Below are 27332 nucleotides of genomic sequence, written 5' to 3'. Positions count from 1 at the left end.
TGACCTTGACTTTGCACATAGGCTCAGCTATCACAAGATGTGAACATCTTGGTGGCAAAGATAAAGCACTGTCTGGTGGGCTTACCAATTTAACACAAGTGGTGGCAAAGTAATCTGGTTTTCTGCATCTTAAAGAAAATGAAGAAATAGCCAGTGAGTTCCTGATCATCCTAAACATCTAGTCCAGAGATTCTCATTCAGGTAAGAAAACACCCTGGGGTTAGGAAAAGTTATAATGGTTCCTGTTTGAAAAAACAACTTTAGTGTTGCATTATTAATGTATAATTGGAAATCAAAAGCAATTATTTATAAAGCAAGCAAAATAAACTTCTTCAGAATTGTCAGCTGATTAATACAATATGATAGATGGAATGGGGAGTTTCAGATGGGAAGAGATAACAGGGAATATTTCAGAATTTCTCAATTGAGGGTAAAGAAATTAATGGGACTTTTTACAGCTGCTAAAGGAAAGTACAACATTTTAAATGTTAAAGGATACTGACTCCATCTTTTCATGTAAATTCTGGGTAATATGTAAACATATCAATGATATCTATTCAGAGATAAGAAAATTTCAAAATGTTTCTTTATCTTATTATTTATCTGTACCCATAATTAGACAATTAATCATATGCTGGAAGATGATGAGTAGTTAGAAAAACAAGAAACAAATTTGATAATAGATATCTGTGCAATATATTATTTAAAGTATTTTAAACATATTTAAATAAACTATTCTTTTCCCCAAACTTGGGGCCATATTTGATTACCTAAAATCTGAGGAAGCACCTTAGTGGGGCTATGGAGGTAGGAAATAAACTCTACTGGAGGCACCTATGTACATCATTGAATGAGTTTTTGTCCTGAATTGAAGTCACTTGTTCTATCTTCCATTCTATTCAGAGTCCCATTAATTTCTGCTCATAATCAGGTGCTGAAAAGTTTCAGAATCACATTGAACATGAAACAAAATAAGACCCAATTTGAATTTCCAACCTGTCTAACAGCCTCCGTGTTTTATTGGTGAGGAAAATTTGAAAGAATATAAATCTTATTTAAGCATTTGTGAGCATACATATTAATTTCCATGGGATTCCACAGCTGTGGTAATTGAAAACACCAAAGCATTACAAATTGAGAGATTGTGACCAAACAAACTATGCCCAGAAATGGTTTAAAAAAGATAAAACTTGAACTAAGTAATAGCTTTTGTTATTATTTTTAAGTATTTAAACTCTTTGAAAATCAAACTAAAGAAATACAGGTTATATGGGCAAGGAGCAAAAATGAGGATATTATTTTAAAAGTAGTAAGGAGAAACAATGAAGCTAGCTGGCAGTTCACTATTCATTCAAGTTCTCAAATGATATTGCTGTAATCTGAGACAAAATGGATATTCACATCACACTAACTTTTAGAGAATTTTCTGCAAAATTCTGCACTGGGGGTTACTATCTAGGTTATAAAGACAGAGAATAAATTGAAAGTTCAAAATATTAGGCTGACTGGCATAAAGAGGTTATCGTAAATACATGGTGAAAACCAGAGATTTATCAACCTAGAGATTTATTAAGAAAAAAATAATTACAGAAAATGTTCTCAGGTAACTCTCTTATTTGTTAATTTGAGTCCCTGTGGTATTATCTTATCTGAGTGTGTTTTTGTGAGTGTGTGTGCACTTACTAACTAATTAGATTCATGATGCTGATGTGATTTGATATTTTCAAAAATACTAATGTCTGCCTTAGAAAGGTCTTTCACACAGTTGACCTTATATTCATAACTCTAATTTTGTTTAAGCATTTCAAGATACCTTTCCCACCCTCATTTCATTGAGTGCTGTATATTTCCCAATGAGGCTGCTCTTCTGATGCTGACACCAGTAAAGTTCTTTCAAGTGACTAGTTAAAAAAAGTTAAACTGACCCATAAAATGTGAATCTCTGACATATTGAAATTTAGCATTTGAAACGCACATTATGCCACATCTGTTTATATGAATCTCATCCATCTATATCCAACAGCAAAAACATGTTGCCACATTTTCGTGATTTCAGCACAGAGGGTGAGAGAATACCCAGTTATACTGGATCAGTCTAATAAAAGAGGATGGCATAATTTCTGTTTGTGTTTCTGACAAACCAAAATTCCTTCAATCAGAAGTTCACAATTTACCTCTAAACTTGGATCTGATAATATGTAACAAACAATAAACTGATCCAAAACATCTGAAGTTGCATCTAAAACCCTAAGGATATTAGTTATAATTTAAAACAGCAAACTCTTTTGTTCTGGAAAAGAAATATTTTAGTAAACTCATGTGAAGCTCATTGACTAAATACAAATAAAATTGTCAATTTATGGCTTTATGCATTGCTGCCTACACATAATCAAGATTAATTGAAACTTGTACAGGTAAAAATATTTCAAATATATGTCTATTATTTCAAATAAATTAATTTTGAAGATAGGAAAAAGATAAGGTAAATATCAAGCTAGTTTGTGTAAATTTTTTATGTAAGGGGTTGTTTTTCATATTTGTGTAACTGGTATGTGAGGCAACTATATTTTTATAATACCTGACACCATATGCCATTGTCAGTATTTTCTTTTCACTTTCTGGTTCATTTAATGAGTATAGGACTGTATACTACATTGACAAAATTATTTTCTTTTACAAATATTTTAAAATTGTGTGTGTATTCTTATGTAATAAGTATTTCATTTTATTCTTCTTTTACTTTAAATAAAAATAAGTGTTTCCTGTACATATAGTACTTGTCAAACACAAATCAACTGGATAAAGAATCTTGGGACATTCCTAGTTCAAGAAAATGTACCTTTAGATTAAGATACTTATCCATAGATACTTAAACTATGCTATAAAATAATTCAAATAATGAGGTACATTTTTGCTTAATACTATCAATACTATTAATATGACTTAATAGTAATTAAACTATTAGTAGGTACATAGCACTGTTCTAAGATCTTTGTATATTTATACAAAGATATATATATATATATATACCTATATATATAAAATATATAATTTTATTCCTTACAAAACTTATCTAGTCAATATATTTTCAACATTTGCATTCACAGACACATGATATTGAATAAAACTCTCCTCATATGAAAACATATTTTTAATTCATTCACACTTCTATAGGCACTTTGTGGAGTTGATGACTTCTTTGAATCCATCCAAATTGGGTCCAGGATCACAAGCAACCAGATAGAGCCCTTGCAAGAGTGTCCTCAGAATTCAAAAATATTAAGTAACTTTCTGGTTTCTCTAAATAAATACTGGACATTCTTAGTTCAGCAAAGTTAAGTATTTTTCTAAGGTAGTAAGTTTCAGACTCTTTAATATATTAGTTAATGTACATTGTGGCTATTCAAGAGTTACATAGATTACAAGCATTTCTAAAACTAATTTGAAAATGGAATATTTTTCCCTTATTTTTTCAGAGCATCTTGTAGGAATAATGTAGACAGTATTTAAAAAGCTATGGAATTGGGGGCAAGATGGTGCCTTAGTGAAGTGTCAAAGTAAGTTTGTCCTCCAGAGCAGCTATTACACAGTACAGAAAATCTGCTGGGGATACATCAGTGACCAGACACACAGTGGACAGCAGTCTGGACCAGGTGGAACAGCTGAGACCCCACACAGAACTGTAAATCCCCTAAGCTGCAGAGGCTGGCATCCTTCTCCCACAGGTGCAGCAGATTGGTTCCCTGAAGGGAAAGGAAACAGACTTTATTAGGGAAAGCAAGGACTTAACTGAATCAAGCTCCAATTGCAGAATTAATGAACAAATTCTTACTATTGAAAATAAGCTCCCAGCACAGATATACCTGGATTGAGCACTAACGATACTAGGAGTTTTTGCACCAGCAGAGAGGGGGCAGAGCTGATGGGGAAAAAAAGAGATTTTTTGAGTCTGAAGCACAAAATACTGGAAAAGGGCTGGACTCCAAGAAATGGGGTACATAGAGCCTGTGGATACATAGAGCCATGTATCAAAAAAACCTGAGGAGCAGTGGGTCCCACTCTGAAAAGTCTTTAATTCTTTTTTTCCTACTCCTTAACATCTCATTAGACAGAAATGTAAGGCTTCTCAGTTTCCAGCACAACCTCAGGCACAGGTGGATGGAATTAAACTTGTCTAAGTGACAAAGTAACTAGTCAGTATAAAGGGGTTAATTCTCTAGAAGCTGTACCTTCCATAAGAGGAAGGTGAAGCTCAACTCAAGTGAAATCCCTCCTTTAAGTAATTCAGGCCCCAGGGACTGGAAAACTGAAGCAATTAGTGCAATCTACAACTTCGCTCTGTCTCAACCACACCCCTGGCAGGGAGAGTTTGCTGAAATTAAAGGCACTATAGCCACTTTATGCTGGTGGGATGCCAGAAGAATAATGCTGGGCACCACATGCTGGGCAGAATAGGAAAAAGCAAAGAGTCTAAAGGCTTCATAGGAAAGTCTGGCAACCTGCTGGGTCTCACCCTCAGGGAAAATGATACTGGTCACTCTCTCCTCCTGAGAGGAGGCCAGTTCAGTCTGGGAAAATCTGACTTGGACCTATAATATCTAAGAACACGCTCCTTCTCTCTTCCTCAAAAAAAAAAAGTCTCCATATAAGCAGGACAAGAAATAGAAAAACAAGAACTGAAAAGTTCTGATCAGTTAAACAGAACTTATGCTAGAGGCCTAGAATAAATTGAACTGAATGTGAAAGAACATAGAGAACAAAGTCATCTAGCGAGAAAATCCTAAGTAAAAGAGTGAAAACAACATCCAGAATAAGTAATTAAGGAAATCAAATGTCTAGATGCCAGCAAAAATTAATGATTCATACTAGGAAATTTAAAGACATAGACCAGTCAAAGGAACAAACCAACAATTCAAATGAGATACTGAGTTGAAACAATTAATTCAGTATATTTGAACAGATGTGGAAAATATCATAAAAAATCAAATCAATGAGTTAAAGGAGGATTTAAAGAGGACATTGGTGAACAAAAATAAGAAATCAACAGTTTGAAAAAACAAATCACAGAATTTATGGGAATGAAGGCACAATAAAAAAGATGGAAAAAATGGTAACCTACAGCAATTGATTTGAAGAGACAAGAGAAAGGATTAGTGAAATAGAGGACTGGACATCTGAAATCAGACACAAAAGAAAATACAGGGAAAAGAATGGAAAAATATGAGCATGTTCTCAGGGAATTGAATGACAACATGAAGCACAAGAATATATATGTTGTTGGTGTTCCAAAAGAAGAAGGGAAGGGACAAGGAGGATAAAGACCAATGGAGGAAATAATCAGTGAAAATTTCCCATCTCTAATGAAAGATAAAAAGTTACAGATCCAAGAAGTGCAGCATACCCCAAACAGAATAGATCCAAACAGACATCCTCTAAGACACTTACTAGTCAGATTGTTATATGTCAAAGAAAAAGAGAATATTTTGAAAGCAGCAAGAGAAAAGCAATCCATCACATAGAAAGGAAGTCCAGTAAGACTATATGTTGGATTTCTCAGCAGAAACCATGGATTCAAGAAGCAAGTGGTATGATATATTTAAAATTCTAAAACAGAAAAACTGCCAAACAAGAATCCTATATCCAGCAAAATTGTGATTCAAAGATAAGGGGGAAATTAAAATAATTTCAGACAAACAATCACTGATATAATTTGTGACCAAGAGACTGGCTCTGCAAGAAATACTAAAAGGGAGTACTACAGGCAGATAGAAAAAGGCAAGAGAGAGAGATCTTGAAAAGAGTGTAGAGATGACTATCAATAAATGTAAAAAGAGAAAAAATGTGATATGATATATGTGCTAGTTTGAAAGGATTTATATACCCTAGAAAAGCCATGGTTTAATCCTAATCAATATTGTGGGAGCAATTGTTTCTTCTAATCCATAATCAGTGCTATAGGTTGGAAACTTGATTAGGTTATCTCCATGGCTCTGGGACTCAATCAATTGTGAGCATTAAACTTGATTAGATGTAGATGTATCTTCACCCATTCTATGTGGGTCTTGATTAGTTTACTAGAATCCTATTAAAAAGGAGACATTTGGGAGGGAGTTCCTTTTGAGAATGAGGAAACAGCAGCAGAATGATGAGAGAACAACAGAGTCCACCAGTCAGCTACCTTTGGAGATGAAGAAGGAGAACACTGACAGGGAGCTTCATGAAGCAAGAGGTCTGGAGAGGAAGCAAGTAAATGCGGCCATGTTCAGCATGGGCCTTCCCAGTGGAGAGAGAAATCCTGTACTTTACTGGCCATCTTGAACCAAGGCATCTTTCCCTAGATGCTTTAATTTGGACAGTTGTATAGACTTGCTTTAATTGGGACATTTTCTTGCCTTAGACTTGTAAACTAGCAACTAATTAATTTCTCTCTTCCAAAAGCCATTCTGTTTTTGGTGTTACTGTATTCTGGCAGCTAGCAAAGTAGAACAAAGACAAAATGGTAGAAGAAAGTCATGCCTTTACAGTAATAACACTAAATGTTATGGATTAAACTCCCCAATCAAAAGACACAGACTGGCAAAATGGATTTAAAAAAACAGGACCCATCTATATGCTATCTACAGGGGACTTATTTAGACTCAAGGACAAAAAACAAAACAAAACAAAACTTGAAAGTGAAAGATCGGGAAAAGATATTTCATGCAAATAATCATAAAAGAGCAGGAGTAGCTATACTAATATCCAAATTATAATTCAAATATAACACAATTAAAAGAGACAAAGAAGGATACTATGTATTAAAAAAGGAACAATTCAACAAAAAAGACATAACAATCATAAATATTTATGCACTGAGCCAGAGTGTTCCAAAGTACATGAGGCAAATACTGACAACTTTGAAGGGAGAAATAGTCACGTCTTCCATGATAGTTGGAAACTTTAATTCCTGGTCTCATCAATGGATAGAACATCTAGACAGAGGATCAGTAAAGATATGGACAATTTGAAAAATACAGTAAGCAAACTAGGCAACAGATATTACTGAGCATTACACTCCACAAGAGTAGGATACAAATTTTTCTCAAGTGCTCATGGGTCATTATCAAGGATAGACCATATGCTGGGTCACAAAGCAAATCTCAATAAATTTAAAAAGATTGAAATCATACAAAATACTTTCTCAGATCATAATGGAATGAAGTTGGAAATCAAGAACAGGCAGAATGCCAGAAAATTCACAAATATCTGGAAGCTAAGCAATACACTCTTGAACAACCAGTGGGTCAAGGAAGACATTACAAGGGAAGTCAGTAAGTATCTCAAGGCAAATGAAAATGAAAACACAACATAAAAATTTATGGGATGCAGCAAAGGCAGTGCTAAGAGGGAAATTTATTGCCTAAATGCCTATATTAAAAAATAAGAAAGAGCAGAAATCATGGAATTATCTGTTCATTTGGAAGAACCAGAGAAATACCAGGAAACTAACCCCAAAGCAAACAAAAGGAAAAAAATAACAAGGATTAGAGAAGAAATACATTAAATTGAGAACATGAAAACAACCAAGAAAATAAACAAAACTGGAAGTTGGTTCTTTGAGAAAAACAATAAAATTGATGGACACCTAGCTAGGCTGACAAAAAAGAGAGAAGATGCAAATAAATAAAATCACAAATGGAAGAGGAGACATAACCACTGACCCCGAAGAAATAAAGGATATAATGAGAGGATACTTTGAGCAACTATATGCTAATAAAATAGATAATATTGATTAAACAATGTCCTAGAAAGGCATAAACAATCAAAATTGACTCAAAAAGAAATAGATGACCTCAACAAACCAATCTCAAGAGATGGAATCAGTCAACAAGAAGCTCCCCATAAAGAAAAGTCCAGGACCAGATGGCATCACATGTATTCTACCAAGCATTTGAGAAAGAATTAGGACCAGTCCTGCTTAAACTCTTCAAAAAAATTGAAGAAGAGGGAAAGTTCCCTAATGCATACTCTCAAGCCAACATCACCCTAATACCAAAGCCAGACGAGGAAACTATAAGAAAAGAAAATTACAGACCAATCTCTTTAATAAATATAGATGCAAAAAGTTTCAACAAAATACTTGTAAATTGAATCCAACAGCACATTAAAAGAATTATGCACTATGATCAAGTAGGATTTATTCTTTGTATGCAAGGATGGTTCATCATAAGAAAATCAATTAATGTAATTCACATGTAAAAAAATCAAAGCAGAAAAACCACATAATCATCTCGATTAATGCAGAAAAGACATCTGACAATATTTGACATACTTTCTTGATGAAAATACTTCAAAGAATAGGAATAGAAGGGAGTGTCTTCAACATGATAAAAGGAATATTTGAAAACCCACAGCTAACATTATCCTCAATGGGGAAAGACTGAAAGCTTTCCCTCTAAGATCAGGAACAAGACAAGAATGCACATTGTTATCACTGTTATTCAACATTGTGCTGGAAGTTCTAGCCAGAGCAATTAGACAACAGAAATAAATAAAAGTCATCCAAATTGAAAGGAAGAAGTAAAACTCTCACTGTTTGCAGATGATATGATATCATATGTCAAAAATCCTGAAAAATCTACAGCAAAGCTACTACAGCTGGTAAATGAGTACAGCAAAGTGGTGGGGTACAAGATCAACCCTCCAAAATCAGTAGTGTTCTTAAACACTAGTAATGAGCAATCTGAAGAGTAAATCAAGAAAAAAAAATCCATTTTCAATAGCAACCAAAACAATAAAATATTTAGGAATAAATTTAACTAAGGATTTAAAATACCTATACACAGAAAACTAAAAGAAATTGCTAAAAGCAATCATGAAAGATCTAGATAAATGGAAGGGCATACTGTGTTCATGGATTGGAAGGCTAAATGTAGTTAAGAGGTCAATTCTTCCCAAATTGATTTATAGATTCAATGTGATACCAATTAAAATCCCCAAAACTTACTTTGCAGAAATAAAAAACAAATAACCAAATTTATTTGGAAGGTAAGGGTGCCCCAAATAGCTAAAAAATATCTTGAGAAAGAATAATGAAGTGGGACCTCTCACACTACCTGACTTTAAAGCATATTTTGAAGGTAAAGTGGTCAAAACAGCATGGAACTAGCATAAAGATAGATATACTGACCACTAGTTTTGAGTAGAATATTCAGATATAGACCTTTTCATTCATGGACAATTGATCTTTGATAAGGTGGTCAAGCCAACCCACCTGGGACAGAATAGCTTTTTCAATAAACGGTGCTTGGAGAACTGGATATCCATATGTAAAATAATGAAAACTCATTTTACATATGGATTATTTTCATATCTCACATCCTATACAAAAATTAGCTCAAAATGGATCAAAGACCTAAACATTACAGCTAAGAACATAAAACTTCTAGAAGAAAATGTGGGGAAGTATCTTCTAAAACTTATAATAGGAGGTGGTTTTCTAGGCCTTAGACCCAAAGCATGAGCATTGAAGATGGAAATAGATAAAAAGGAACTCCTCAAAATTAAATGCTTTTGTGGATACAAGGACTCTGTCAAGAAAGTGAAAAGGCAGCCTATGCGATGGGAAACAACATTTAGCAACCACATATAAGATAAGGGTTTACTATTCAGAATATACAAAAAGACAAACAGCCCAATTAGAAAAGGGCAAAAGTGGGGTGTAAGGGTAATTCAGTGGTAGAATCCTCACCTGCTATATGGCAGACCTAGGTTCAACTCCCAGCCCATGTGTTTCCCAATAACAAACGAACAAGTAAACACACAAACAAAAGTTCAACAAATGGTGCTACAATAATGGGATACTTACATGGAAAAAGAATTAAATGTGATCCCTACCATACAGCATACCAAAAAAAAGGGGGGGGGGCATGAGCAGATACTTCTCAGAAGAAGAAATACAAGTGGCTAAAAGGCACATGAAAAGCACAACTTCACTGGCTATTAGGGAAATGCAAATCAAAACCACAATGAAGTATCATCTCACAGCCACTGAAATGCCCATTATATAAAGGGAAAAAGGGAAGGGAAGGGAAGGGAAGAAGGGAAGGGAAGGGAACAACGAATGCTGGAGAGGATGTGGAGAAAGAGGCACACTTATCCAGTGTTGATTGGAACATAAAATGGTACAACCAATCTGGAAGGCGATTTTGTAGTCCCTAGGAAGCTAAGTATAGAATTGTCATATGATCCAGCAATCTTATTGCTAGGTATATATTCAGAGGACATGAGGGCAGGGACACAAATGTACATTTGCACACCAATGTTTACAGCAGCATTATTTGCAATTGCCAAGAGATATAAACAGCACAAATGTCCATCAATGAATGAGTGGCTAAACAAGCTGTGGTATATACATACAATGGAATATTATGCAGCTGTAAGACCAAATAAAGTCATGAAGCATGTAACAACATGGATGGACCTTGAGGACATAATGCTGATTGAAATTAGCCAGAGACAAAAGGCTAAATACTATATTGTCTCACTAATGTGAACTAATATTAATGAGTGAACTTGGAGAATTCAAGTTAAGAATACAGGTGAAGAAGTTAAGAAGTTAAGTTAAGAAGATGGAAATAGTGTACAGATTGGGCAATTGGTGCTTAAGGAATACAGACTGCAACAGGACTGATTGTAAAAATTCAGATATGGATAGCACAATACTGCCTGATTGCAGCACAATAATATAAGTTCACTGAAATAAGCTCAATGTGAGTATGATAGAGGGAGAAGGGCTAGGGGCATGTATGAAACCAAAACAAAAAATAGAAGATAAAGACTGAGATGATATGATTTAGGAATAGACAATGATGGTGACTGGATGTAAAAATTAAAAACATTTTTGCATGAGGGAGAACAAATGGATATCAATATTGCAGGGTGTTGAAAATAGATGGTATATGGGAAAAAGTATGATCAATGTAAGCTAGGATCTATAGTCAACAGTAACATTGTAATATACTTCCACTAGAATGTAACAAAGTCATTATGCCAAAACTAAATGTCAACAGGTGGAGGGCATGGGAAAGGTGTAAGGATTCTTTGTGGAAGAAAAGAAAATGTCTTCAGATGGAGTATGGTGGCAAAGGTATGTCTATATATTTTGGTTGGATTAATTCGAAGTTCTGAGATACTGAGCTATTTGTATATGACATGGTTGTTCCCAGAAACTTTGGGTATCTATGTGACACCTGAGGCTCAGATTTAGAGCTCTGAAGCTATGGAAATCAACAGCACCCCACACAGGAATTTTTTAAAAATTTGAAAAAGTGATCAGACTTTGAGTAGAGATATGAATGAAGCTGATCTGGATAGGACTAAGGCATGTCAGAACGGGGTGAAGGATGATATTGTCCATATTTTAAAACTTCAATTTCTGTGCAAGACTAAAGGGAGAGTTGTTTATTGGTTGCAAAATTTATATTTTGGAAAAAGTTGTATTTTAGGTAAAGCATTTTCTAATTTAACTTGTATGGCTAGTTTAGTTGGACATCATAAATAAAAGGAACCTTGAATAAGGCATGAGATTTTATTGGTTTGTCCAGGTTAGTGTGATGCCCCAATAAATCCCAGAGTAATTTGGATAGTGAATGAAGAAGTAATTGCAATGTCCCCTTGGGGGAATGGGGAGAAAGGAGGAAATATTCAACTTCCCCATTTGGAGAATTTCTGATATTCTTGCAAGCAGTGGGAACAATTAAATCAATAGGCTGAGCCCTTGATCTTGGGGTTCACCCCTATGAAACTTATTTCTGCAAAGGATAGGCTAAGCATACTTAAAATTAGGCCTAAGACTCACCCAGAGAACCTCTTTGGTTGTTCAGATGTGGCCTCTCTCTCTAAGCCAACTTGGCAGATGAACCCTCTGCCCTCCCTCCTACATGGGACATGATTCTCATGGGTATAAATCTCCCTGTCAATTTTGGACAGAAATCCGGGGATGAGCTAGGTCCCAGCATCAAGGGATTGAGAAAGCCTCCTTGGCTAAAAGGGGGAAGAGAGAAATGGGACAAAATTAAGTTTCAGTGTCTGAGAGATTTCAGAGTTGAGAGGTTATCCTGAAGATCATTCTTATGCATTATATTGATATCCCTTTTAAGTTTATTGTGTATTGGAGTAGGTGGAGGGAAGTACCTGAAACACGGGAACTGTGTTCCAGTAGCCTTGATTCTTGAAGACAATTATATAAAGATAAAACGTTTACAATGTGACTGTGTGATTGTGAGAACCTTGTGTCTGATGCTACTTTTATCCAGGGTATGGACATATGAGCAAAAAAAAAAAATGGGTAAAAAACTAAAGAAATTATGGGGGGGCAAATGTAAAATAAATTGGGTAGGTGTAGTCAATGACAGGGAGGGGTAAAGTGTATGAAATGTATGATTTTTTCTTTTTATTTCTTTGTTCTGGAGTGATGCAAATGTTCTAAAAATGGTCATGATGATGAATACAAAACTATGTGATGATATTATGAGGTATTGATTGTACACTATTTATGGAATGTATGTGTGTGAAGATCTTAATAAAAATATATATAAAAAGCTGTCTGACCAGTTTTAAAAGGCATTAAACTGGTCTAATATTTCCAATGATGGGACTGGGTAAAATTAGTAATCACTTGTTTTTAGTTTCTTAGGCTGCTGAAAGTAGATACCAGAAATGGGTTGGCTTAACAATGGGAATTTACTAGCCTACAGTTTTGAGGCTGAGGAAAATGTCCAAATCAAGTCATTGTCAAGGTGATGCTTTCTTCCTGAAGGCTGGCTTCTGGTGATCCTTGACTCCTCTGCCTTTGGCCAAGGCACGTGGCAGCATCTTCTGATCTCTATTTTCTCTTCTGGGTTTTGCTGCATTCAGCTACTTGCCTCTGTGGCTCTTCTTTTTGTCTGAATTTCATTTTGTTATAAAGGACTCCAGTAAAATGATTAAGCCTCATCTTGAATGAGGTGGATCACACCATACCTGGAGAAGCCTCATCGAAAGTTCCTTCTTATAATGGGCCCACACACATAGGAATTGATTAAGAACATGCTTTTCTGGGATACATACAATTTCAAACCACATCATTCTATTCTTCATTCTTTTTCCTTTAGTCCTTTAACATTTCTTGCACTACTTTATGTTCTAATGTATTTTAGGGCATTATGACAATTGAGTTTAATGCCCAGGATCATGATTCCAGGTAGTGCCCTGGAGCAGGCTGATCTTTGAGAATGAATGGAGAAGACTCAAATCCCAACACAATACCACTAAGGTGGTCTAGAGTTAATCCCATGCCTCAAAGCGTTTACTTAGTATACAGTATATTTCCATTACACCTTCATTTCTGAGGTCTTTTCTTACATAAAGAATCTTTTCTTGAATGCCCAAATCATCCCCTATTCCAATCTCCAAATTAAACCTTTTCTATCAACCTTTGACCAATTGAAAAGTAATTCATTCTTTTCCTACCTGCTTGTACTTCTGTCATATTCCTGTTTATCCTTTACAGCATATATCCTTTTTTAATTTTTGTTTATAGTAGTAATTTAGAAACAATTACATTTTCATTCATTCAGTTGTCCATTTGACCTCATGTCATTCAGCTTCAGTGTGGTCTTTGAGATTTTGAGTTTCTAGATAACGTAACATCAGTTTAGCTTGCTATAGCAGTTAATATTTAACTCACATTTTAAATGATTTATTGTGAACATTATCTCAAAAATCAATTCCCAAGCACTGCATGAGGCATTGAATTCATTTAGATATCTTCCTGTGTTGGTGGCTATAAGGTTGTTTTTAAGTTTACACAGCAAAAGGATATCTTTTTGGCACACTATTGTTTTTAGTCAGAAATTATTTGGACAACTAAAGGTCGGGAACCAGCCTTTCAGCTGGGAAAATTATATGCAGAAAATAGGTTAAGGATGTTAGGAAGAATGAAATATTCACTTCTCCCTCCTGCCTTATAGTACATCATCAGTGATCTACCCATTTAGTGTAACAAGTTCTTCTTTTAAAATACATATAATGCCTGAGAGTGATTTGTGTCACACATATTTAATATCTATCTCTGTTGTTTCACCTGCTTATCTTAATCAATAACTGCAGGTTTCTTAACAATTCTTTTGAATCTTTGAAGATGAGTAGTGGAGGGGGTGCACTAAATGTTTGATTAAATGAATGAATCCTTGTAGCTAGTTGAGAGGAAGGTTATTTGAGAACATAAATGTGTACAGGTATAATAACAGAAAGATAATTTAGACTTGGGTGAGAGTCAACAGTATGCAATGCAAGGACACAGAAACCTCCCCCAAAAGGGGAAGCAGGTTCTTGCCCTGCCAAAGTGGCTGGACTATTAGATATTCAATAAATGTTTTTTAGGCTAGTCTGATTCAAAATGGAAATCTCCTAAAGAGACATATTTTTCAGATTATAGTGAGATAGGCAATTTAGTGTAGAGCAAAATGAAACAGAAATAAGGTTCCAGAGAAAACAAAAGGCAGTTTTAGGGAGAAGGATTTTAAGCAAGTGAATTTTGTTTTGTTCTAAGAGATTTTGGAAGGTTGCAGGCAACCTGTCACCATGTGCGGGAAGCAGATGTTTCATTGAGTCTCTTTCTCTTGCCTGTAGTCATCCATCAAAATTTAAAAGTGAAAAAGATCATTTGAAGGTATATCATAAAATAGCTTTCATTTGAATGATGATTAAGTAATTATGAAAGGAATATATAGTTGGGCATATCTTGAGATATGTAAGCTGAAATAGCTGTTGTATTTGCTTAAATTATATGTAATAGTGTCTATAAATGATAAACGTTTTCAACAAAGTCTTCAAAATAACTAAGTTGCTTTTAATTCCACTATGATGCCTTGTCAGTCTTCTCAATTTGAGCCAAAAACGTCTAGAAATTAAACTGAATAGAGGAAAAATCAGTATATGAATATAGCTGAAAACGAACAAAGCAATGTCTTGTCCATGAAGTTCATCACTCTAAAAATTATTCCTTTGCTAAAATTATTCAAAACACTAAGCCATGGGTTATTAAGCATATTCCATAGGGTACTACATAAAAAGCATTCTTACAGTAGGAATAATGCTACTCACAACATACCAGTCCATAAATTCCAACCAAGTTAGCAAACTTACATGACTTGGGAAACATGAATTCATGCTGCAGTTGAATGAGTTATCTCCTTTTTACTCTCTTGCTTCAAAAGAAGCAAGTGAAATATGTGACCATAAATAAGCAAGTTCAGGGTGACTAAGTTGAATGAGATTTGCCAGATATTTCAAGGAAGTAAGCTGAAAAATAAAGTGAGCATTTAAAAAGATAATAAATCCCCTGTGGAGCTTTATAATGATTTTGTTTTTATGATTTAATGAAAATTATTTCTGTGTATTAGGCCTTTGTTGAACCTAGAGTTATCATTTTGGTGATGATTTTTAAATCAAATAAAATAGGTTTACTTTACCTGTGTTGAAACATTCTCGGATATGTTCTTGCAATAGTATTTTATGATTATAGACTATTCCAGTTTTACACTGGTACTAAGCCTACTTAGAAAATGAAAATGAATAAAAGGACTCAAGAATCATCTGAGAAGCTATAGATGCTTCTTTGCCCCAATGTCTAAGTCATAATCAATTATTTCGATTTCTTAAAAAATTTACTCAATTTGAGTAGATGATTTTGTAAGGTAAATTTAGGAATCTGAGTTATAATTTTATGTTTTATTTCCTGATTTGCAAAAAGAGCCCATTTTAAAATATAGATAGAGAGCTATGATATTTATTTTCATAATTTACCAACGCAAAGGTGAAATGTATTCTTGCAGAGCCTTAGAGCATAAATTCGTAATCTCTTTATTGCCTATTGTAAGCTTTAAAAAAGTAAAAACAAAGCAAACAAAACTTTTAAATCTCTTCCTGTTTGTATCATCTAGCATAATTTCTGTTCTTCCAATGTCCTAACATCATAAATTGTCCCAGTTTTCTGTGCCACATATTCCACATCTGTAACGTCAGGAATATAGGAGAAATGGAAAAATGTGGTTGAAGGTCAAAAGAAGATCCATGCTCCATGCACATATAATATAATATGATATGATATGATATGATATGATATGATATGATATGATATAATACAATATAATGTAATACATCATAACTGATAGCTCCAAACAAGCTTGTACTTTTCATTGTCATAAACCTGGTACAATATCCACTAATGTCAAGGATGCTATATTGACTCAAAATATTTAGAGAACTCCACCTTCGGAAAGCATACCAGACCACACTGAAAAAGCAAGAAACTGAATTATATCACTTTAAATATTATCCACCTATAATAGTTTGACATCCCCATCATCATAAGAATTATGATACTTTAAAAAGTATTTGTTTGTTTGCAAAATTAAAATCCAGACCCACAGAATGAAAACTTTAAACCTAATAATTCAGATGTATTTTAACCAAAAATAACATTAGTGGGGTAAGTGTTACTATGAAGGTCTAATGCCTTTTCATATGTATAAATTTTAGCTTGTTGAAATTAAACCAGCTTACAGATCAATCTTAGAGATTCTATTTTGGAAGATGAAATAAAATAAAAGGAAGTAAGATTTACTTTTGTAAAGTTAAAAATAAGAGACTAATATATACGTGGCTGATAATTGAGACATCTTTTTTGGAGAGTGCCTAGATCCTTGGGAAACAGCAGAAACAGTGGCTGGATATTCTCATAACAAGAAAGTTGAATTGCCATGAGTAAAGATAGGATGGTATTAATGCTGTTAAATTAAAGATGTTGAATTCGCAGGCACAAAAATATTCAAGAAAATGATCATTTTATGTATATACCTAAGTTTCAATGTTTTATATATTTTTTCCTATTAAATGTAACACTATATTAAAGGCTATAAACATTAGGATTGGAAGTAATAAATGACACATTTCTTATATTTCTTTTATCTACCATTGCCACTAGCTCACAGAAATATGATTTATCATTTCACTTATCATCTCTTACACTAATCCAGGTTCCTGATTGCAAAATATAGAAACGAACTCTGGCTACCATAAGCAGAACAGGCATTTGTAGAGTACATTTTGAGAAGCCTTCAAATTGGGAAATGGCTAGAGAAACTGCTTAGAGAAGCAGAACTGGAACATCTTAGAAACAAAGGGAGGCGAGGCCACTAGAAGCTTAGGGCAGTGCTGTTCGGTGGGTCTCTGTGGACTTTGGACATGGAATGGCCCTGCTGCAGCATGGCATTAAACTCTGAACTGTCTGTCCTTTGGACCCACTGCAGAGTCAAACCTCTGATTAGCCAAATCTAGGTCATGGGCCATGATCCAGCTTCCAGGAGTTAAAGAGAGCACATGAACTTTCCAGCTTCCACTGTGGAAGGCAGGGTACAATGTCGTATTCCACAAATTTCAGATGCTAGATGACCAAAACCACCGTGTATCTACTACATCTCAAAACCAGTGCATACTTTTACATTTGACATCATGATGTAACTGAAAAAGTATATTTTCTGAAGATAGGCTAGTTTTACATGCCAAATCTGGATTTACTACCTGTACTACATTGTATTCACGATATACTAAAATCTTACAACTAGCACTCTTCCCACCAATAAACTTGGAACATTAACGCACACCATGTGAAAGTTTGTCGTGAGAGTTAAATGAGACGATGTATCTAACAGTGTGAGGGTTACAAATGTTACCTAATACATGTGAATTAACATCCCCAATCCACTTTCCTTGAAATTGTGAATTCCACATCTGCAACTGGTACTGAAATTTTATGTTTTACTTCTTTGGTTTGACATTAATAAAGCACTTCAAGCTGGTGTGGGTGGATATTGCTTCCTGTTGAAAAGAGAACAAAACCTTCAACAAGGAACAGCTGGAGACAAACATTGGCGAGAGGAAAAGCAAAGAGTTTTGCATGGCTTAATCATTTAAATCACATATTAAGTCAACAAAACAGCAGAGAAAATGCACAAAATTTAAAATATGTGACTATAGTGGAGAAGTCACAGGGTCTTTTCATTGTGACCAACAGAGAAAATGAACTAAATGAACACAATTTCATCCCTCCAGAGATAGAAATAAGGAAAAGTATTCATAAGCAAAAGTTTTATTTTATTCTATAAATTTATTAAAATTCCCTTTACATACAAATCACTTAGGAAATAGAATACAAGCATTAACTGCATGAAATGCAAGTACTAAGTAATAAAAGCTATTAACTATTAAAATTTCTTGAAATTTTACCACATACACACCAAATAACTTGATTAAAAATATCTTTTTTTGTTCTATGGGTATTCTCATAACAAGAAAGTTGAATTGCCATGAGTAAAGATAGGATGGTATTGGTGCTATTAAACTAGAGATGTTGAATGAGTAGGCATAAAGATATTCAAGGAAATGATCATTTTATGTAGATAAAATGTTAAAGGGTAAAAAGGAATAAATAAAAACTAAAGGCTTCCGAGAAAGTTATATTTTCCCTGAAAATTCTCAAGAAATAGGAACTATCATAATACATAACAGGAAAAGTGACTTAAATACAGTCCGTTTTTAACTGAGTTTTTCAAATAATACTGATTCTGATGTGCAAACTTGTAGTAACTTTAAATTCTTAACTGTTTCTACCACAGGCTAATACTAATTTAAAGTTTTTAACTAAATGTTTCAAAGATTCACAAGTTTTTAATCAGTCAAAAGAAAGTCAAGTTGCATATAATGATGAATATCTGATACCCTGCTGATGTAAAAGTTTCATATGTGACTCTTCCTCCCTAGTTAATTAATGCAGTAGGGTATGGTTATGACTCTGGAGAGGAAACTTAACTATGCAATGCAGGGAAAAGCATTTCTACTTCAGAAATGCACCACTCCCTTGGTAGGTATGTTTTAATAATTTTATTTATGAAAGTGTGGATTTATATATTTATTATTTATTTTCTATTCTAGGATTGATTCAGAAGCTTTGCCTCACGAGACAATGTGATTAAGGATTTTATGGAAGACATTCCATTGTGTCACTACTAGAGATATTTTTAAGAGAAAGTGGTTGTCAGTTTAATACCTAGCTAAGGGTCATAGAAGTTCCAAGTGACTAATAATCTCAATTTTAACCTTAAGAAAAGGATAGAGTTTATTTATTTTTTTTTTCCAGCTTTGATTGAGGCAAAACCTCAAAATACTCATGGCCATGGAAAATCTGAATTCCCGGCATATTGGTAATATAAGGCGTGATCTTTCAGAGAGCATCGACAACCCCAACATTTGGTTCTGAATGCAAACTCACACCATAGTTCTTAAATGGAAAGTATGGTATGGGGTTGTGTGTGTGTTTTGAGGCACCAAAAGACCAAGTGAATGGCTTAACTATTATGAGATTTGGGGAAATAGATTATGGAAACTTCAATAGGGCTGTGGGTTCCTTTATGCTTGAGCATAAACTTCATAGATCCTAATGGGTTTCAATCTACGTTACCTTCCAATCTTTATTTTGTTGGATCTTGAAGTCAACAAACAAGGTGTTCTTTACTTTCCACTCCCATTTTCTCCACTGTGTACTCAGATTGCCAAATTTGTACAGAAAGAGATATAAAAACTTGCATTTTGAGCTCAATGCAATTGCAGCTATCCTATTTATGCTGCATACTGTTCTATGCTATACTTTTATTGCTTCATAAATACAAATAACCTTGAGAAGATAGTAATTGAAGTTTTGTCATCTACAATATTATATGTCTGAGGAAGATAATGGTGGGCATGATAACATTCAGTAACAATAAATACTTTCATTAGTTGTCTATTTCTATAAAGCTTGTTAAAATAAGAAATTTTTGTCCTCATTAAAATTAAAATTCAGAATGAATTTTTTAAACTTTATGTTTTGCCAGAATGAATTCATTTAAACATTGAATTTGGATCTGTAGGTAAGTCTACCATATGTAATACAGAACATTTAACCAGACCAATTTCCACAGGACAAATAAAGTATTTAAAGTGCTTCACCACAATAAAAGCACCAGTCCATATAATTTCTCAGAGGAATTCAATTACAACTTTAATGACTAGATAACCCAAAAGTTGTTTACATTATTCCAGAACAAAGAGAAAGCAAAAGAGAAACTTTGAAATTCATTTTATGAAGCATGTTCAACATTGATATAAAAATATTGCAATGATTACAGTAAAAGAACAATAAAGACAAATTTCTCCTATGAAAACTGATGAAAATATAATACATCACAAACCATAATTGTTCCATTAAGGCGAGTAAGTTGAATACTAAGAAACCCATTAATACAATGTGTCATATTAATAAGTTTAAGGGAAAATCACGATTATCTTTAAAGAACTCTGCAAAACTTTCATTTAAATCACAAAATCCTTACTAAAACAAACAAACAAACAGAAACAAAGCAAAACAAACAAAATCCTCACTAGCAAATGGCATATTAAAAAACAGATACTGGGAAGGCCATGGTGGCTCAGCAGGCAGAGTTCTTGCCTGCCATGCCGGAGACCCGGGTTTGATTCCCGGTGCCTACCCATGTTAAAAAAAAAAAAAAAAGATACATGTACTTGGTGGTATATCAATCCCAATGTTAGCATATTTCTTAAAAGAGAAACATAAGGACATTCCACTAATGAGAAAAAATAAGAAAAAAATGGTACGTCAAGTTTTAGGAAAAAGAAGGTAAGTAAATTTAATAAAATAGCAGGAAATAACCTTCATATGTACAAATAACTACCAGCTAGATAATATGATGGATGAGAAGACACCATTTACAATAGCAGCAAAAAATAAATCAAAATAACTATACATCAACTTAAGAAGATATATGTAAAATGCAAAATAAGAATTTTTAAAAATGTATAGAAAAATAATGATAAAGAGATATTCTTATAATATATTAAATGAATGATGCAAGTTATAGAATATGTATTTGATGATGCCACACTGTTTTTGTTTGTTTGTTTGTTTTTATTTTTCATAAGCAGGCACCGGAAATCGAACCCAGGTCTTTGGCATGGCAGGCGAGAAGTCTGTCACCGAGCCACCGTCGCACTGCCCTCACATTGTTTTAAAAAAAATAAATCTGTTCATGAGAATGCTGCATATGAATACAACAATGGGTTTACCAAGGTTCCCTTGAGATGATGAGTATATGAGTGATTTTTATTTTCTTCTTTTGCTTATCTTTATTTTCTTTCTTTAACAATACTTCTCATTTTATAATAAGAAAAGAATTGATAACAAAAAGGTAATTCTTTTAAATTATGAGATGTGCTTTTCATAAACATTGCCACACAACATATTCCCTTAGAAAAGATGATTCAAAAATGAATTAACCTTGATCCCTACTGACAAAGAACTCTTGTTGGGTAGATTTGTATGTAAACAAAGAATTGCAAAAGAGGTAAGAGATGGTAAGAAATGATTCCTTCTCTTAGTGGTAGGAGAGTGAGAGAGGAATTCATAGAGGAGATGACAACTGCATTGAGTTTTCAAGTATAGATGAGAGTTCTTAATAAGGACAATAACAGAATAGAATTTTTTACAGAGGAAAAAAACACCCACACATTCCCAAACACAATAACACAATTTAGGAGTTACTTGACTATAAGTACAGAAGTTTGACTAAAGGTAATTTATACCATAAAGCCATTTCTTGTTTGTAGACAAGAAATATAGGTCACTGAAGTTAGTTTCGCAAATCACAAAGTTAGTGTGTTGGCTTAGCATGTTTACTATTTCTTAGTCTTCCATTCATGATTTCATGATTGCAAGATGGCTGCTATAGCTCCAGGCATAAAATGCAGTTCTTCCTGTGAGCCTTGAATCTTTAATCAGGAAGTAAATACCTTTCAGAGAAGTGCCTGTAAAGTTCCAGATAGGCATCATGAGGCAAATCTGGAAAATATTGTTACAAGTAGATTCAAAAGAGACTAGCAATGAAAACATAATTTTTCAGCCTCACATGGTAGTCAAGAATGAAAGGGATAAAATTGTTTAGATCATTCTAGAAGATTTGCCAAAAGTGCATTAAGGAAAATTAAATAGACCGATACAGTTGGACAGTAAAATATAAAAAGGTGAATGTCAGAGGATCATGCGAGAAGTCAACAAGATTCAGAACGTGCAAGAAAAGCATGAACTTTGCTGGAGTGATCAAGACAGCCAAAAAAGAACTTAAAGTAGCATCATCATATTGAATTTTCAAAAGCCCATTGACTTTTTAGGGTAGAGGATGAAAAATAAGTTGGCAAAACAGAAGTCCGTGACAGCAGTGGGGAGGAGTAAGGTAAATAACAAAAACTGAGGTTCAAATAAGGACAAAGGCAGTGGAAGTAGAGAAAGAAAAACATGAATGACTTGGGAGCTATTTAAGATGTAGCATCAATGCTTCCTAGGGGTCCATTATATTTGGGGGATGGGTAATGGGCGATAAAGGAGAGAGATGAAATTAGAATAACTTTCACATTTCTAGCTTAGGTGACTGCATGATAACAAATCATAAAAAAAAAGCAATTTGTGGAAAGAATATAAAAATCTCTTCTATGATCTTGTTGGATTTTACATGATCTCAATAAACACTGAAACCTATGTCCTATAAAAAATAATATGACTAAAATTCAAAACTTAGAGATGCTGTCACTTCCAGATTTGGTGTCTTTGTTTTTTTTTAATTAGGCTTTCCCTCTTCACCATTGTCTGCTATACTCTGTAAGCCATCTTTAGAATGGAGAGTGAAGATTTTGAATCTGCTTAGACCATGCAAATGAGAGCAGTCATTAAAGAACCATTCAATGATAGAATGCTCACCTTCTGTGCAGGAAACCTGGGTTAGATTCCCGGACCATGCACCCCCCCCCCCCAAAAAAAAGAGTAATAGGGACAGATACTTCAATGAACAAAAAGAATCAGGCATTATGACAGAGCAATACTGGTATTCATTACAAATTATTAGGCAATCTGGCTTTGCATAAAACCTGTGGTGGAGGGGAACTGGTATAGCACAAGATGCTTCAATTGTGTCTCTGGAAAAAAAATGTATATATATATATTTTTTTTTTTTCATGAGCAGGCACAGAGAAAAGAACCAGGAAAATATTTTGATTTCTTTGTGTTAGTGCTACTACATATCATTGCCTCTAACTGCACACTTACAACACTCTGAAAATTGAGCTAGCAATTTAGATAGCATATCACAACAAGTATAGCAAAGCGGGAGAATATTAAAAGGATATGCAAATTGTTCCTGCATATGAATAGCATCTGAAGTTACAGATACTGTTATAACATCATAAAATTAAAAATAGGATTTTATTATGAAGACTCAAATTCTGTAGAATAAGATAAAAAAGTGATTATCCATAGGATTCCAGTTTCATGAAACATAGCATTCTCTTATGCAAATTTTTTTAATGAAAACATGATGAGTATGTGAAGTACTGATAGAGCTGTAAAAGCTGGAATATAAATAAAGTGCATATTTGGTTTAATAGTAGTCATTCCTCATATTTCGATAATGATCTATGTTTTATCTCCAAGTGCGTTCATAGAAATGTTTCATGAGCTATTTGAATCATGTAAGGTAAATATGGCAGGTATAAATCCATTAAAAGAAGAGAAAACTGTGGCTCAGGGAATTTTTAAAAGTTGCTTCAATAAAAGCCTATACTGGACTCGAAATTTGGTAACTAAAACATAGGACACTTTACATCATACATGTCATCTTAGAGATGAAATGTGTGGTTGTTTTTCATTTTGCCTATCTTTGTTTGTCTGTTTTGTTTGCTCCAGGAAATCCACCTGGTCATCATCAGGTAGAAGCTAAACTACCTTTGAGTCCCTGAAGCAGCCTTCCTTCTCAACTGGTAGAGCAGGCAGCATTGTGGCACTGAGAAGAACCACCCTTGAATGAAATGAGTAGGTACACCATTATCTTAAAAAGTGGTTTGTAATGATGACTTTTGTGCAAAGAACATACAGAAAGATAAGCTGTTATGGTTTCCAGTATGTGCTTTGACAAACCAAAACAAGAGACATCAGTGCCAGCCCTGGCTCAGCACTCTGGACCTGTCATACATAAAGCAGGATTACACATAGAAGAAGTTTGGTTATTATGAAAATGTTTAGTGCCATCAACTTATAACTTCCCTAGACCTTCACAAAAACAGATTTTACTAACAAGAAAGGAGCAAAAGGTCATATTACAAAAACTAATTCATTTGAGAAACTTACATCTAAAATGATATATAATTCTAATTTAAATATATGTGAATGGGTTATACAAATGGCCATTCAGGTCATCTCATCATTTACTACATGTGCTTTGATTAGATAACCCCCCAATGATTCTGTCCTTACCCCTCTTCTCATCTCATTCCGTATGTTTCCCTGGGTAGCTTTATCCATTCCCTTTTTGGAATTACCACCTATAGGCTGTAAAATCACAAATCTCTTTCCTAAAATTGTAATACAAAACACTACTGCCTACTAAGTTTATCCAGCCCTGGGATTAGCCAATTTTCCCTTATGTCCCTCTTCCCTCTCTTTCGAATGTCATTATTCTCAATACATTGTCCATAATACTACCAGGGTGACCTTTCTTAAAGGAAATGTATTGCAGTCCTTTCACTACTAGAAACCAGTTTTGGTTTTCCATAGCCTACAGGATAAAATAAACTTTTACAGAGCAGTCACAGCTTTTCATTATGCAGCCTTTGCTTCCTTGTCAGGTATGAGCCACTTCACCTTACCCTTAGATTCTGCTTCCACTCTGAACTCCCTGCAATTCCAGGAATAAATCGGTTTTGGTTTTTGTTTTGTTCCTTCATAGCTAGCTTTTATCTCGAATAGGAATGATCTTTTATCCTTTGTTCACTAAGATATTTTCTACTCAGCTTTGGAAACAGTATTGTGCTTTACACATAGAAAGAGTAAGGTTTTTTTCACCTTCCTGAAGGGGAAGGTATGGCCTCATTTGAAAATTCACGCTTTAGAAAAAAGTCAGAGAGAATAATCTCCTAATCATGGTTGCAATGTGAACTTCCCCTTCCACCCTTTGTCTATTTTACTAATCTCAATTTTTGTGATATATGTCTGAGATCAGTGTACTGCAGGGTATCTGTGTTTCTAGGATCCTCTCCTGTCCCCGGTAAACTCTAGCAAGGTTTCCCTTTAGAAATGTAGAAATTTTCTTGTACTGCCCTTCTCTACAAACTGGAACTTCTCTGGAGAGCATGGGCCAAGATGAATAATCAGGCTCGCTGCTAAACTTGAAAGGACAGTCATTTAAATAGATCTGCTTTCTCAACATGCATAATCTGAATATTAGTAGTGTTCCTACAGAGTTGTGCTTAGAAATTTATCTGCCTTCGGGCTTAGAAATGGGAGCACCAAAGGGGGGAACCCATACCTAAAAAAGATAAAGGGACAATACCCATACGGAAGTTTCTCCATCTGGAACCTACTTCTTTTTCTACATTTTGTCTAACTAACTTATATTCATTCCCTGTCTATATGATCATCTTATTCTTGATAAAATAATAAAAAAATCATAAACTAAATCCTAAATTAAGAGTAAGAAAGCTCCAAAAGGTATGATCACTCATTTGATGATTACTTTCTTCATGAATATATCTAAAGCTTCTTTAAATCACAATTGTAAAATTCCTTCAAAGACATACCTTTCAAATATTTAGGTTCACTTACTTTGCTAATGCCTGAATCATCCACTTAATTTCCTTGATAGGGAACCCAGAAGTTAATGCAAATCTTCCCTTTCCACCTAGATGAAATTACAAATGCCAAAGAATAGAGAGAGCATGTGTTAAGGGCCCTGAGACATATTCACTTGGCTTGGAGCTTGGTCCAATAAACACAAAGTGGACAAATTAAGTAGGACTGTAAATTCGGAGGGCTTTGTTTACCATGATGAATGTGTTTTGCTTAAGACAGAGTCATTGGAGGTTTTTAACATGAAAAAAAAATGTGAATGGATTTGCATTGCTGAAATATAACACTGAAAGAGGTATGGATTACAGATGGAAAGATAAAAGGTGGGGAGTCAGCTGGAGGGGGCTTACTAAAATATGCATACATGAGCCTTCAGAATTGGAACCATGGGTGAGATTTCAGAGATATGCATAGGATTAAGTGACCAGTTGGTTAAGAGGTCTGGTGAGAAGTGGGAAGGTGAAAGGGCAGAATAAGGACAAGATTACATCCGGATCACTGGTTTAGGTGTCAGAGTATATCACAGTACAAATAGAACAAGAATGTAGGAGGAACAAATTATGAGGAAAACACAATGCATTCAGCCAGGGACATGAAAGGTGGAATATGCCATTTCAATCATAAGCAATAGTGCTGATACCTCATTGCTAGATTCCCATAAATACTTTTATTCTATGGTGAAATTATCATTGGTATAGTTGAATTCTAATTATGAGCACCTTATTGGATTTAATCATCACAGAACTCTCAAAAGCAGTACTAACTCCCGGTCACACTATATATGTGACTATAGGCAAGTCAAAAAACTTGAAGAATTTTCATTTTCCCATGTATGAACTGGAGATATCATGTTGTTTGTTACATAATTGCTATTCCATACTAATTAATTCAAGCAGCCCTTCAAATATTTCATAGCTTCATGAGTCACCTAGAAAAATCTAACAATTTTGTGCCTGTTGTAATGGTTCACAAGAATAAAAACGATCAATGTCTTGAAATGTTGATGGTAGCAAAAGCTTGCAGCTGTGAACTGTATTTGAAAGGCAAATTCTAAAATGGAATTTCTAAAGTATCTGCAGTTCAAGGCTGAGATTACTCATAAAGGATTGTTCTCATGTATTTCTTTATGTAACGGTGTAATTTACTAACCAAAAAGTGTGTCCCAAGAACTATCATGAGAGGAGAAATATTGAAAACTGCCTTATAAACTTCTTAAAGTTGGGTAACTTTATTACTTGAAGAAGACGTACCTCTCATTATATATGCTGGATGCATTAGGTGTGTATGTTTTCCAAAGCAGAACCTACTCGTATATAGGTTGTTTGGTTATTATATTGTACTAAGTACTCAAAGCAACAAGTGAGAACAGAGAAATCCTTGAATTATATTTTACTGATCCTGGATACATAGAAAAACCTTTGAACCTTAGCAAAATAATTCAAGGCTTGTAAAAATCAGTCAAAAAGTGTCATCTAATACCTGGTTGCCCTAACTATTTCCCTGTATAAAAACATTGGCCAAGACATAA

General features: G+C 34.3%; 1 long non-coding RNA gene across 2 annotated transcripts in view; it reads left to right on the top strand.

The window, feature by feature from the left end:
* LOC143682721 (uncharacterized) overlaps positions 1 to 27332 on the top strand; it is a 142019-nt gene that overhangs the window by 34870 nt on the left and 79817 nt on the right. For both annotated transcript variants that reach the window (XR_013175251.1, XR_013175252.1), the window contains exon 3: positions 23867 to 23992. This is a non-coding gene — a long non-coding RNA (uncharacterized LOC143682721). The remainder of the gene's footprint in view (positions 1 to 23866; positions 23993 to 27332) is intronic.

The sequence above is a fragment of the Tamandua tetradactyla genome, chromosome 5 (genome assembly GCF_023851605.1).
Source record: "Tamandua tetradactyla isolate mTamTet1 chromosome 5, mTamTet1.pri, whole genome shotgun sequence".
Taxonomy (NCBI): domain Eukaryota; kingdom Metazoa; phylum Chordata; class Mammalia; order Pilosa; family Myrmecophagidae; genus Tamandua; species Tamandua tetradactyla.
The sequence above is the reverse complement of the archived record's forward strand: the minus strand, read 5'-3'. Positions and strand labels throughout refer to the sequence as shown.